This window comes from Haemaphysalis longicornis, unplaced genomic scaffold (assembly GCF_048455015.1).
Source record: "Haemaphysalis longicornis isolate Haplotype H1 unplaced genomic scaffold, Haemaphysalis longicornis Haplotype H1 scaffold_15, whole genome shotgun sequence".
In the NCBI taxonomy this organism is placed as follows: Eukaryota; Metazoa; Arthropoda; class Arachnida; order Ixodida; family Ixodidae; genus Haemaphysalis; species Haemaphysalis longicornis.
In genome coordinates this window covers 6,641,132-6,652,822 of record NW_027526257.1, presented here as the reverse complement: position 1 = coordinate 6,652,822, position 11,691 = coordinate 6,641,132, and the positions used below count along the sequence as shown (strand labels likewise).

General features: G+C 46.1%; 1 long non-coding RNA gene across 1 annotated transcript; it reads right to left on the bottom strand.

Moving 5' to 3' along the window:
- Positions 1 to 5,943: 5,943 nt before the first annotated feature.
- On the bottom strand, positions 5,944 to 11,454 carry LOC144165742 (uncharacterized). Its single transcript, XR_013321495.1, has 4 exons — positions 11,175 to 11,454; positions 8,854 to 8,911; positions 8,301 to 8,466; positions 5,944 to 6,037 (listed from the first exon to the last, which is right to left on the bottom strand). It is a non-coding gene; the product is annotated as an uncharacterized LOC144165742 (long non-coding RNA).
- Positions 11,455 to 11,691: the final 237 nt, after the last annotated feature.

Below are 11,691 nucleotides of genomic sequence, written 5' to 3'. Positions count from 1 at the left end.
GCAAAACACTTTCCGAACATAAGTGCCCTCCAAAGTGCGCGCGAGAACTCTGTCCTTCTCTGCTAGAAACAGGTCGCTCAAGACTGGCGCTAGGCATGAGCCGATGCAAACGCCTGTTTTCTGAAGGTAGACGCACCCATCATACATTACACACGTGGATTTCAGGTACAGGCCCAGCAGCTCCAGAAAGCCCTGGACTGACACACCGCATGCATTCTGGAACGCGATTGCACCATATGAGTCGATGCTATTCTCGACGCACTCCAACAACTCTCGTTGAGGTATAGAGTAGTACAGATCTTTAGCGTCTATAGAGGTATCTACAAGGTCTATGGTCTATGGTCCTTATCTATACGATAAGGGGTCTATGGTCTGCGATAAGGAGTATGTGGGCCAGACGGGCCGCTGCACTAATGACAGGCTCCGCGAGCATGATTACAATGTGACCCGTGCTGTGAGTGGCCACCTCGGTATCCACTGCCGTGATTGTGGCTGCCTTCCCGATTTTACACGCACCCGCATTTTGGCCAGGCATAAAGACAAGGCGGTTCGGGAGATTATTGAAGCTGCCGAGATAGCCAGGCTGAGAGAACACTGTGTAAGTGCGCCTTCAGTGGCTCTGACGCATAAAGAATTGGCCTTCCTGCGTGACTTTTCATGTCGGCGATGACTACCTAGTGCCACGTGTGTCTTGTGTACTTGCGTGTGTGCACTTTTAGCGATTACTTGCCTATGGGTTTTTTCATTCCTGACCGGTGTATATTTCATGTGTGTTTTCTCAGATAAAGTAGTTGAAAGTTAGCGCTCGTCCCGTTTGTTCCTCACTCGTCCGTCGTCGTTTTTGCGCTGCAACCATTTTACCTATGTACCAACAAGCCCAACTGGTTCTCAATGAATTTCAAACCGCATAAGGTGCAATAACGGCGCTTCCACGGTTTAGATTAGCGGCAAACTAACGTGTTTGGAGGAGGAGGGCGAAGAAGGGGCGCTTTTTGGCGGTGGGGCCTGAACTAAGGGGAAAATAGACGCAGCGAGGGAAATTAGGCCATAGCCGTGCGTACCTCACTCCTCCTCACCCTTCGCCACACCCGCCTCTCCGCTTTCTTTATGATGTCGCTGGTACGTTCGGTCGACTCTGGTGTCACTCTTTTTAGAGCCACCTGTGTGAATTCAAGTGACGTCGCGTGGGTGATCGTTCTGGGTGTGGTGTACAGCTTTGCTTTCCAGCAACGTTCACAGGGTCGATTGGCGCCCATTTTTATCGAAGGGCTGTCTGATTGCAGCTATCTCACCAGTGCTTTGGTGGGCTTCTTGTGCGCATGCTCCCGGTGAAGGCTTGTATATATATATATGAGACGATGTCTATAATAAATGAAGTTCCGAGTGGCCGCTTTTGTTTGTCGTAGTTCTGTGGTCCTTATCGTACTCGCACTCTACTATTTGCCAAATACAACCGTTGTCTTTGTAAGCTTGCTTCCACACATTACGAGCTGCCCAAAAAAGCATGACCATCTACAGATGGCCTATTGTTACAGAACTAGTTTACAGTCCTGTCCCCTGCCGGCGCCTCTTTCTGGATTCGTGGAACGCGTGGTGTGGATCTCCCCTCTACCGTTTTTATGCGTTTTTAAATGGGTTTGGAGTGGGGCGTGCACGCTCAGCGAGGTTTAACGCTTCGCACCATTAACATAGCCGTAATACTGGGGGGAGATTTCAACGTTGAATGTCCATATGGCACGGTACAAGCCGGCTACTGTTGTCCGTGGTCGAGCAGTTTAGGCTGATGTGTTACACATGCAGTATGATCCCTACGACGCGAGTGCTCCCGTATGTTTGTGTCCTAAAGTAAACCCTATTCCTTCCGTGATTCGTTCAGCTAATTATGGAAGTATGCTCAATCGCAAATTACAAGCAATCGTGCTACCTTCCATGAACTTCTCACACTGCGCGCTGCTTCGTCGGCCATCCTTCTTCACAGGATAGAAGGGCATAGATATTGTAATTGCGTAGCCCTATTTGGCATGTGACTAACATTGAGAACCGCGCAACTTTCTCTATATGCACCAAAATGCCTAGCATGCTGGAATAAAATATTTTTCAGGGTAATAACCGAAATGTAAATTATTGTTGGAACGAAATCTTTAGAAACCATGAAATAACAAAAAGAAAATATTCTAAAAACAACAATGACCTCATCATATAATAAATATGTATCTTAAACATCTACTGCACTCATCAAAAACTACAATAACAAAACCCGAAAAGAAAGCTAGAAATTTGAATAAGAAATAGCCACAACAGGCCACGACTGTAACGTGCTGCATTAGCACGAGGAACACATAACAGGTCGGAAGTAAAAGATAAATTTCATGAATAGGCTAGATGAGGAGATAGTCGAACGGAGTGCTCCAAAAAGCAAAAACACAAAAAATATATAAAAAGTTTAGAATACCAAATTTTGGAAATAAAAATATGGTTTTGTCTAGCACTGATAAACAGCGTAATGAAAAGTACGAAGGAAGGTAGCAACTAGAGAGGTGTGACAACTGGAGAAAGATTTGTTTGGAAAGATTGGTTACACGGAAAGACGCATCCCGCCAGGATGCGCCCGTTAAAGGATAATATAACATTCCAAGTATACCGCAGAAGCTAACATGGATACTAAAACAATCAAGCGGAAGGCGTAAAAGCTGTTATCTAGTACGAGTCAGAATAAACTGTCTAGAAAAGCCAACTCTCGTACTAAAACCATTATCGATGGTGTTTTAACGAATTGTTCGGCCCGAATGCCAATTAGAGACTTTCATTCTTATTAAATTTCGAATGATCGAGCGTGCCAGAGGCGTTTCTAAGTCAGACTCGCTTTCATACTAGAGTGGCAATCCCTTTCTCACATTTCTTGTAAGGTGTTGTAAGATTTCTGCCGGTTCCTGGGCGCTTATGTGCAAGCATGTTCTCTAAGGCGCTGATATACGCATCTTCAAGTCACTGTCTAAGCAAACGCGTCCGCATGGGATTTCGCACACCACATTCTCCGCACATTTCATATACCAGCTGTGATGCTTTTTACTCGTGTGGCCCTTGGACCGTCTTTGCCGTTTACCTTGGCGCAAAAAAGCGCTAGTTTGTTGGGCGCTGAAAAAAAATGACGCCCATTCACCAAGTTCCAGCCCGCGTCCGAACAATCCTGCGTTGGTCACCGCCGTCACACAGCGTAATGCAAGGTAGTCCAGGCCCGCGTTCCAAGGAAAAAGCGCTGCAAGAAACAAAACCCGGAGATTCATCTGCTGGGGATTTAAGCTCTGCCATGAGGAATAGAAGAGACCCTGAAACTTGACCGAAAGACTGCCTACAGCCGCACCTGGGAAAGCGTGAATCGGTCTTCTTGGCGTGAAGCACAGGAGGAAAGATGAAGAACGAAGAAAAAGAACGTTGCATATCGGAAGGAGTCAGCATACAGTGACCTTAGGGCGCACGTAGGTGAAGAAAGAAGCAAGCGCGACGGGGTGAAAAGCCTGCAGGACGCCAGTTTGAAGCTACTTCTAGCATACAAGCAAGCCATCTTCATTGTAGCAGCATCTAAAGAGTATGAAGCGAATACCGATATAGCGATTGCGGAAAACATTCGCCTTTTGTCAGGAGGGAAGCCTGAAAGAGCCGAGAAGGATGGGGTACGCCGTCCTCTGAGGCTCACGAGTTGAGCAGATTGACTGCTTCAATAAAAGAAACCAAAGGTTGACACCTAAAATTATTGGTACGAAGTTTTCATTTTAGGGGGGGGGGGGGTGGACGTTTCCTTTCTCTCTCTCTCTCTACATATATATATAAATATATATATGTATATATATATACAGCGAATCAGAATAGGAAATGAGGGGCTCGTTGAAAGTAAGACAGAAATAAGGGTTGGCAGTCAAGAAAACCTCGGAAAGCAAAGGGGAGGATGTGGTAGGTAATTGAAACAGATAAAGAATTTTGAAAGAAAGAAAGAAAGCGGAGAAAAAATGCCCGCCAGGTGGCATCCGAACAAACGACCTCCAGAATAATGGTCTGGTGTGATAACCACTACGCTACCGGCGGGGCTATATTTCCCGTACACTTTCTGGGTATTTATGTTAGATATTTTTGTTTCCTGTACTTGGGGGTGGTAGCCAGCGCCACTCTGAATACCGGGGTTAAGGGGACCTTCTTTTTAACCCCCGGGCCCTGACTCCAGTGTCTACGACATGTCGTCAGTGGTCGACCAGCGTTGAACCCTCTTAAATTCCCTATGGCACTAAGACTGCCAGAACAGAGGCCCTCATTATGCATGTAGCGAATCAGAATAGAAAATGAGGGGCTCGTTGAAAGCAAGACAGAAATAATGGTTGGTAGTCAAGAAAACCTCTGAAAGCAAAGGGGAGGATGTGGTAGGTAATTGAATTAGATAAAGAATTTGAAAAGAAAGAAAGAAAGAAAGTGGAGAAAAAATTCCCGCCAGATGGGATCCGAAGCCACGACCTCCAGAATACCGGTCTGGTGCGATAACCACTACGCTACCAGCGGGGCTATATTTCCCTTCAACTTTCTGGGTATTTATGTTAGGTATCTTTGTTTCCTGCGCTTGGGGGTGGTAGCCAGCGCCACTCTGACTACTCGGGGTGAAGGGGACCTTCTTTTTCACCCACGGGCAGTGACTCGAGTGTCTACGACATGTCGAGAGTGGCCGACCATCGTTGAACCCTCTTAAGTTCCCAATGGCACCTAGACTGCCAGAACAGAGGCCCTCGCTATGCATGTCGCGAATCAGAATCCGAAATCAGGGGCTCGTTTAAAGTAAGACAGAAATAAGGGTTGGCAGTCAAGAAAACCACGGAAAGCAAATGGGAGGATGTGGTAGGTAATTGAAACAGATAAAGAATTTGGAAAAAAAGAAAGAAAGTGGAGGAAAAATTCCCGCCAGGCGGGATCCGAACCCACGAACCCGAACCGGTATACACCCCGTATGTCATGTTCTTAAACCCGTAGAGCCCATTAACCGAGGCGGCCAGAGGGATCATTTAGTGAAGGGAGCCAACAAAGGGCGTGGCGCACTGTAAAAAAAATTTCGCCAAAATGACGGAAAAGTTCTGGCAGCTCTATTTCCAAGCCTTTGACCGTCAAATTGATGAGTGGTCGTCAATACCAAATGACGGCGTTTTTGGTCATTTTGACGGCCTACTTGTCATCCTGAAATACAAATTAGTCGTCAAAATGACGTGCTGGCTTCATTTTGACGACTCACTTGTCAACCTGATATACAAGAAAGTCGTCAAAATGACTTTCACTGTCATTTTGACGACCACCTGTCAACCTGATAAACAAGAAGTCGTCAAAATGACAACCCCAGTCTTTTCATTACACATTTGGTCGTCATTTTGACGTTTTTGTTGTCATCCTATACTACTAAGGAGTCGTCATAATGACGGCTTCAGATGTTGTTTGGGCTGTTGTGCACTTCTGTCAATATAAAATTGTATTAGGCTGTCAAAATTGATCAGGCATCAGTTTTTTTCTTCTTATCATTAAATACAAAATTGGGGAATGAATTGTGTGAGTGCCACGTACAGGGGACACTATCAAATAAAAGATGCTACAAAAGCTGGCATCTGTGTTCGTATATTTATTCCTCGAGAATGGTACAATGGATGCATAAATTGAATGGTACAGTGGGTACATGGATGGAACATAGATTTAAAAAACGTCAAACTTCCAGACTGCTACTTGTTTACCAGGAGCCATGGGTGCATTACCTGAGAAAAAAATGAAAGAGAGAACAATATTCATTTTAGTGATTGCTTCAAATCGTTCAGCAGCGACGTTTCGCTGCTGTGCGACATGCATGCGTGGTAAGCATACTGTTCTGATTTAACCTACTGGTCATACCTATATACTGGTCATAATTAAAGGCTCAACATACCTATGTTAAAGCACTTTAAGAAGGCTCAGCAACCTCGGTACTATGCCACTGGTCAGCCCCTTGCCTCGTCCTTTGGATGGGTTGATCTGCCCGAAGTACCTGGAAAGGAATTCAAAATAGATAAGATAAATCTATAGGCCACGAACTGACTACTACATATTTAGGCTTTATGATGACATATGCGATATAATTTATAAAATGAAATTCTTTCAGTAAAGCACATGTGGTCAAGTGTCAGGGACTAATTTGGAAAATAATCAGTAAGAAATATCGGAAGCTTTGTACATGCAGTCTACCACTACAGTGTACCTCACAGCCCAGGTTTAGCTTCGGTGCATAAAGCACACAAAACTTTAAATTTGAAAAAAAATATTAAGAAAACCTGTGCATTTACATTTCACACTGAACAGCACCTCACCTCAATGCTAGGAAAGAATAGGTTACTTATCATGATGCCTAGAATAGATATCTGTACCAAGTACAGTACAGTGAAGATAATTAAAACTCGGACAATTCACACTTTCGGTTAATTCTCAGAAATTTCAAAATTTTGGTTGCCCGCTGTTTGCAATATAGTTTAAAGTCGTTTAATTCAAACAGCTTCATTACGTAAATTCGGTTAATTCGCACTCTTCGCTTGTACTTGGCAGAAAATATCGGTTGCATTTGCTGCTTCTAGCTGCAAATTTGCATCCTCATATCACTAATAGCCACAAATAAATCCTATTATCTGCATACATGTGTCGAAAAGACATGCACGCGCCAACAACCACGTGTAGATTGAGAAAGAAAGAAAAAAAAAAGTTTTGGACTCTCATGCAAAGCAAAGCAGTAATCCATTCGTGATTCTTTTTTCAGGGTGTGAATAGCAACTATTCTGCGTGAATGCTTTACTACTAAATATATGTGAATGTTTCATTACAAAACAAGTTTGTATGTTGCCCCTAACCATATTTATGATAACTTCTGATTATTGAAACCTCTGATAATGTAAACCGATTCATCGGGGTCTCTTTGAGTTTTAATTATCATGAGTTTACTGTATTGTGGCACCAAGGGAGGCGAAGTTGTCCGTCGCGAGACAGACGAGACATTTTCATGAATGCTCGTTATCTTAAAGGGGCACTGACACAAAAATTTAGCATCTTGTTTTTTTCGTTGCGATAAGTAGCTAGTGACCTACTTATAACCTGTAGAAACCTCATTTGCTTCATCGTGCGACGGTTGTTTAATTAGAGGGATTTTAAATGCGGCCAGTCGCAGTTTCGGTTTCAGCGAGTGCCGCGAAACGATGGATTTTGTGGATTTTGTGTGAACAAAGCTGACCACGTGACCGTCGGAGGGATATCACAGAGCAGAGCCGCCGTAGCACTGTCGAATCCGCATCGAGGGCAGTTTCTGCGAATGCCCCCACGTACTGATCTCGTGAGGCGCTTAATTAAAAAGCGACCGTGGATGTGACGCAGGCGCTGCGAGTGAAAATGCTACCGCGGCTAAAGAACGACGCGCGACGCTCGAGACGGTGGGTGGCAAGACGCGCGCTGGGAGCAGCCGGCCGGTCTGCCTACAGGTCCGCCTACAGATGTGTTCGGCTCAGCACCAGCACTGCGGCGGATATTCGAGTGCCGCTCTCGTAAGCGGTGCAGATGACAATTTTTAATGCAACCCGCCATCGCATCATTAACTCCTTTCTCATTTAAGCCACTATGGTAGGGACTTGGGGACAATTTCGTGCAGCGGTAACAAGCTATCACTCGAGCTACCTGCGCCGGCCTGGGCCACTTCGCGGCCGTGGCCGCCGCCTGCACAGCGACCGTGCGGCTAGCTCAGTGGGCTTTTCGTGCCTCCGGCGCGTTTTCGCATCCAATGGTAATAAACAGTAATAGAAACAGAGTGCCTGGAATCGCTGTAGAACTTTGGTCGCGGCCAGCTGCCCGATTAGCTGACGAAATCACGGCGCCTCCGCCGCCAACGATCGGGTCGTTCGTTCTCGAGAGCCGAAGCTCCGCCCTCCGGCCCTCCGATTGGAGCGGCGAGCCGGGCGAGCCCGCGTAAAACGCCGGTAGTGCGGAAGCGGCAAACACAAACTCGTGACGTGTTTGGATGTTGTTTATTTAGAATTGCGCAGGGTCTTCTGTTGGCTGCTCGGTTGCGTTTCGCACACTTCAAAATTGATTTTAAATATGTTCTAGGCTGTATTCGCCGCTGATATTTTGCAGGTGAAGTATATGTGTTCCCACCAATCTATCTCCGACATTATATCGCCTTCAAAATTTTGTGTCAGTGCCCCTTTAAGGAAACTAGTTGCTGACACTTAAATTGCAAACTGTATCAGAAAACCTATCACTTCAAGTACATTTACCTTTGAAAGAACTCCATGGTGAGAGGGCAGCCAGACGGGTACGAAATATTGAAAACGAAGAAGGCTCCAAGTAGTAGTCCCATTGCCTTCTCCATGCTAGCAGTGGCCATGCATTCATGTCCATCGACTGCAAGCACGACCTGACGAATGTCTCCCAAGCTCGAACCTGCATAGACAGAATATTATCTCACATTCGCAACATCGTGTTTGAAGAGGCTATGCAAAGGTTTCGTTCGAGCTACGATATCGTTATGGTAAGCCCACTGCCATTCAGTAAAATGCATCCGAAGCACCTAAAATTGTTATTATGCCAAAACTGGCCTGAGCTGCGACGTTATCAACATTTGAATCCATAAAAATGCATTTCAAGAGGTATTACATTCCATTAAATATAAAGCAAGATTTTTAAAAAATCCTTCAGCAATGTCGATTCTGCCGACACAAATCGCAAGCCAAATTATGCCAGCACTTGCCTCTCCTTTGCTTATAAAGCCATTGAATTTTTTCTTGAAAATAACTGCTTTGTGTAAATTTATAAATGACAAATACCCACGTATGACAGCAAGATGTGGTGTTGCCGGCAGTCCCCGAAGTGTGCCTTGACCTGCGTGCTGAAAATTTCAAGCCCACAGGTTAATAAACTCTGTACAAGACACAGAAAGGGTTGAAGCATTAAATAAACGCCATGCCACGACTAATCAACTATCAGTGGTTTCTAATTTAGCTACCATTACATTTAGACCTGTTATAGCGCACTACCAAATTCATAAAAAGTCTAATACCGAAAAAGAGAAAAGCTCGCGTCGCTCTTTCCCTATTTCCCACGGCGTCCGTGTCTTTGCGAGTTTCAGGGGCACAGAATACATAAAAAGTCTAATACCGAAAAAGAGAAAAGCTCGCGTCGCTCTTTCACTATTTCCCACGGCGTCCGTGTCTTTGCGAGTTTCAGGGGCACAGCGTGTATGTAACGTTATTGAGAGCCAGTCGGATTTCGTGAGTCTGTTCCAGTCCTTGGCAGTAACAGTGACAGTAACGAATTACTGCTATCTCGTTACTTCTTTTCCATGACTCGAAACTGTAGCTAGTTATTTTTCAAAAAGAGGAACTTGAAACTGTAACCCTGTTGCTTTTTGCGATGTAAGTGTAACAGAAAACACCGAAACAGTTATTTTCTTTTTACCAAGAATCATCCAAATAACAGCCGCACTTGTTAAAGACCGGCGTATAGACCGCGCTTTCACTTTTTAGGACTTTTTCTCCCCATATCCCCCTCACCGTTCCTCAACACGGCTTCCTTCGCAGTTTAGGAACGTAGGTAGCTCAGAGGACTATCTTAAGGGAAGATACCACTCTGAGGTTGCATAATACCGAGATCGAAGGTCGGTATGTAAAAGGATTTTAAAGTTTTTCTTCCGTCTTGAGTCGAGCGGAAACAAGAAAGTGAAGAAAATGGCAATTAGGCGTCCCCCTACGAGGAAGCTGGCCTACTCGTGTAGAGAAAGACCTCCGTAGAGGGCCCACCGAGAGCGGGGCAGCCATATTGACACGGCGAAAGAAGCCGGCGCCCACGGCGGTTGGGGCCAGAAACATTTGCCTTCGTTATCCCTGCCGGCTCACTCTCTTCCCATGGTTGAAAAACATCTGGAGTATTGTCTAGACGCCGTGCGAGCTGTCCCACGCGGCGGCACAGTATATGGACAGCATTAGGGGTGTCTGCCGAGCCTCTGTAGCTGGCGGCGTGTTGTTGCTTCGCGGCGATCAACGTCAAACACTCATTGTCGGCTTGAGAAAAGCTAACTCATTTCGTGAAAGCGAGAATGCATTCCCCGACACCAACGGTGCATCACAAAACCGCGGATGCAACAAAATGAGGCATCGACAACGATTTTTGGTGCTGGGCTTGAGTTTGTCCTGTTTTAGATTCCCTTTGTCTAGATATTCACCACGTGTAATTTTGACTATCTTCTTGCCTTCGTGCGCTTACAGGAAGTAAACTTTATCATTTGGTTTGGGCTTTATTACTTGGTTTTTACGTTAACGGAAAACTAATTACGATACCTTTTTTTACAGAAACTGTATCTCTGACAAGTTACTTTTTCAAATTCTGTAACTCTGCAGACACTGCCGTATACGCTTCACGAGTTAAACCCTCCTGAGCAAATCAATGTAGCGGCGTGCACTGGCGATTAACCGGTGTACGCGAAGGCGCCCGTGCTCACGGCGGGTGCGCATTCCCGCCCAGACAAAATGAATCGATATGCGCCTGATGCGGATAGGTGAATCCCACTAAAATATCCGGCCCTGCGCCTGCACAAAACGTGTGCATACTTGTACGTTGGCGCCGAAATACGTTCCGCTCACTCGTACGCTTTCGCTCACTCGTACGGCCGGTCAGGGATTTATACACCCCCCCCCCTAACACCCCCCAACACCCCCCCAGAAGGACTTCGACACGCCCCCAAAAATGTTCCACAACCACAAGCACCCTGCCTAGGGATTTATACAACACCCCCCCAAACATCCCACCGACACCCCCCCAAAATCGAAATTCTGCATAAACTCCTGCGGCCGGTGCGCTTTCAGCGGAAGCCGATGCACGCTTTATTTCGTGCACGTTTATTCACACGTTAGCAATATCATGTCCCATTGAAAGGCGAAAAGAAGCATTGAACGCGATTCTCTTGCTTTTTGTTCGAAGCCAATAAAGAGCGCTAGCAAGGGAACCTCCATCAGCTACAGCTCAAGCGGACCGAGAGACCTAGGCCTAAGGCGCTGCTCACCCATGTGCTTCGCACGCGGTGAGCGCACAAACGAGCTCTCAAGAACACGCCTCCCACACCTTTTCTGGCACAAAAGCAAGGGAACAGTACTCACCTTCTTCAGGTGTCATTGCCTCCTGGCTTAGAATGTTGTCACTTGTGGCACACCAGGCAAAAAATGGCGCGACGACACGCAGAATCGCAGGACAAACAACGCAGCACCGAGGGAGGAAGACGAAGGCGGCGGAAGATGGCCCGGCTAAAAAAAAAAAAGTCTTCCCGGAGGGTCCTGCACGACTGCGGGAGCCAATTGGAGCGCTTTACGCCCAGAATCAGTTTGTTTGTTTTGCTGCGGTCCCGTAGTTTTCCCCCTCTCCTCTTTATTGACGGGAGAACGGACGTCTTTTCCCTTGGACGGCGGCAGCTCGTCAAAATTAACGGAGAGATGGCCGTTAAAGTGACGGCGAGTTTTTACAGTGTGGTCCGTCACTACGTCGAATGAGTGTCCGTAGAGGTGCGGGTGAAATTTCGTAATAGCCCAAACGATTGCTTAACATTCCTTCTCGCTCACGGAGTAGTTTTCTTCTGCATTTGTAAGTGCACGGCTGGAGTAAGCCATGGCGCACTTCTCG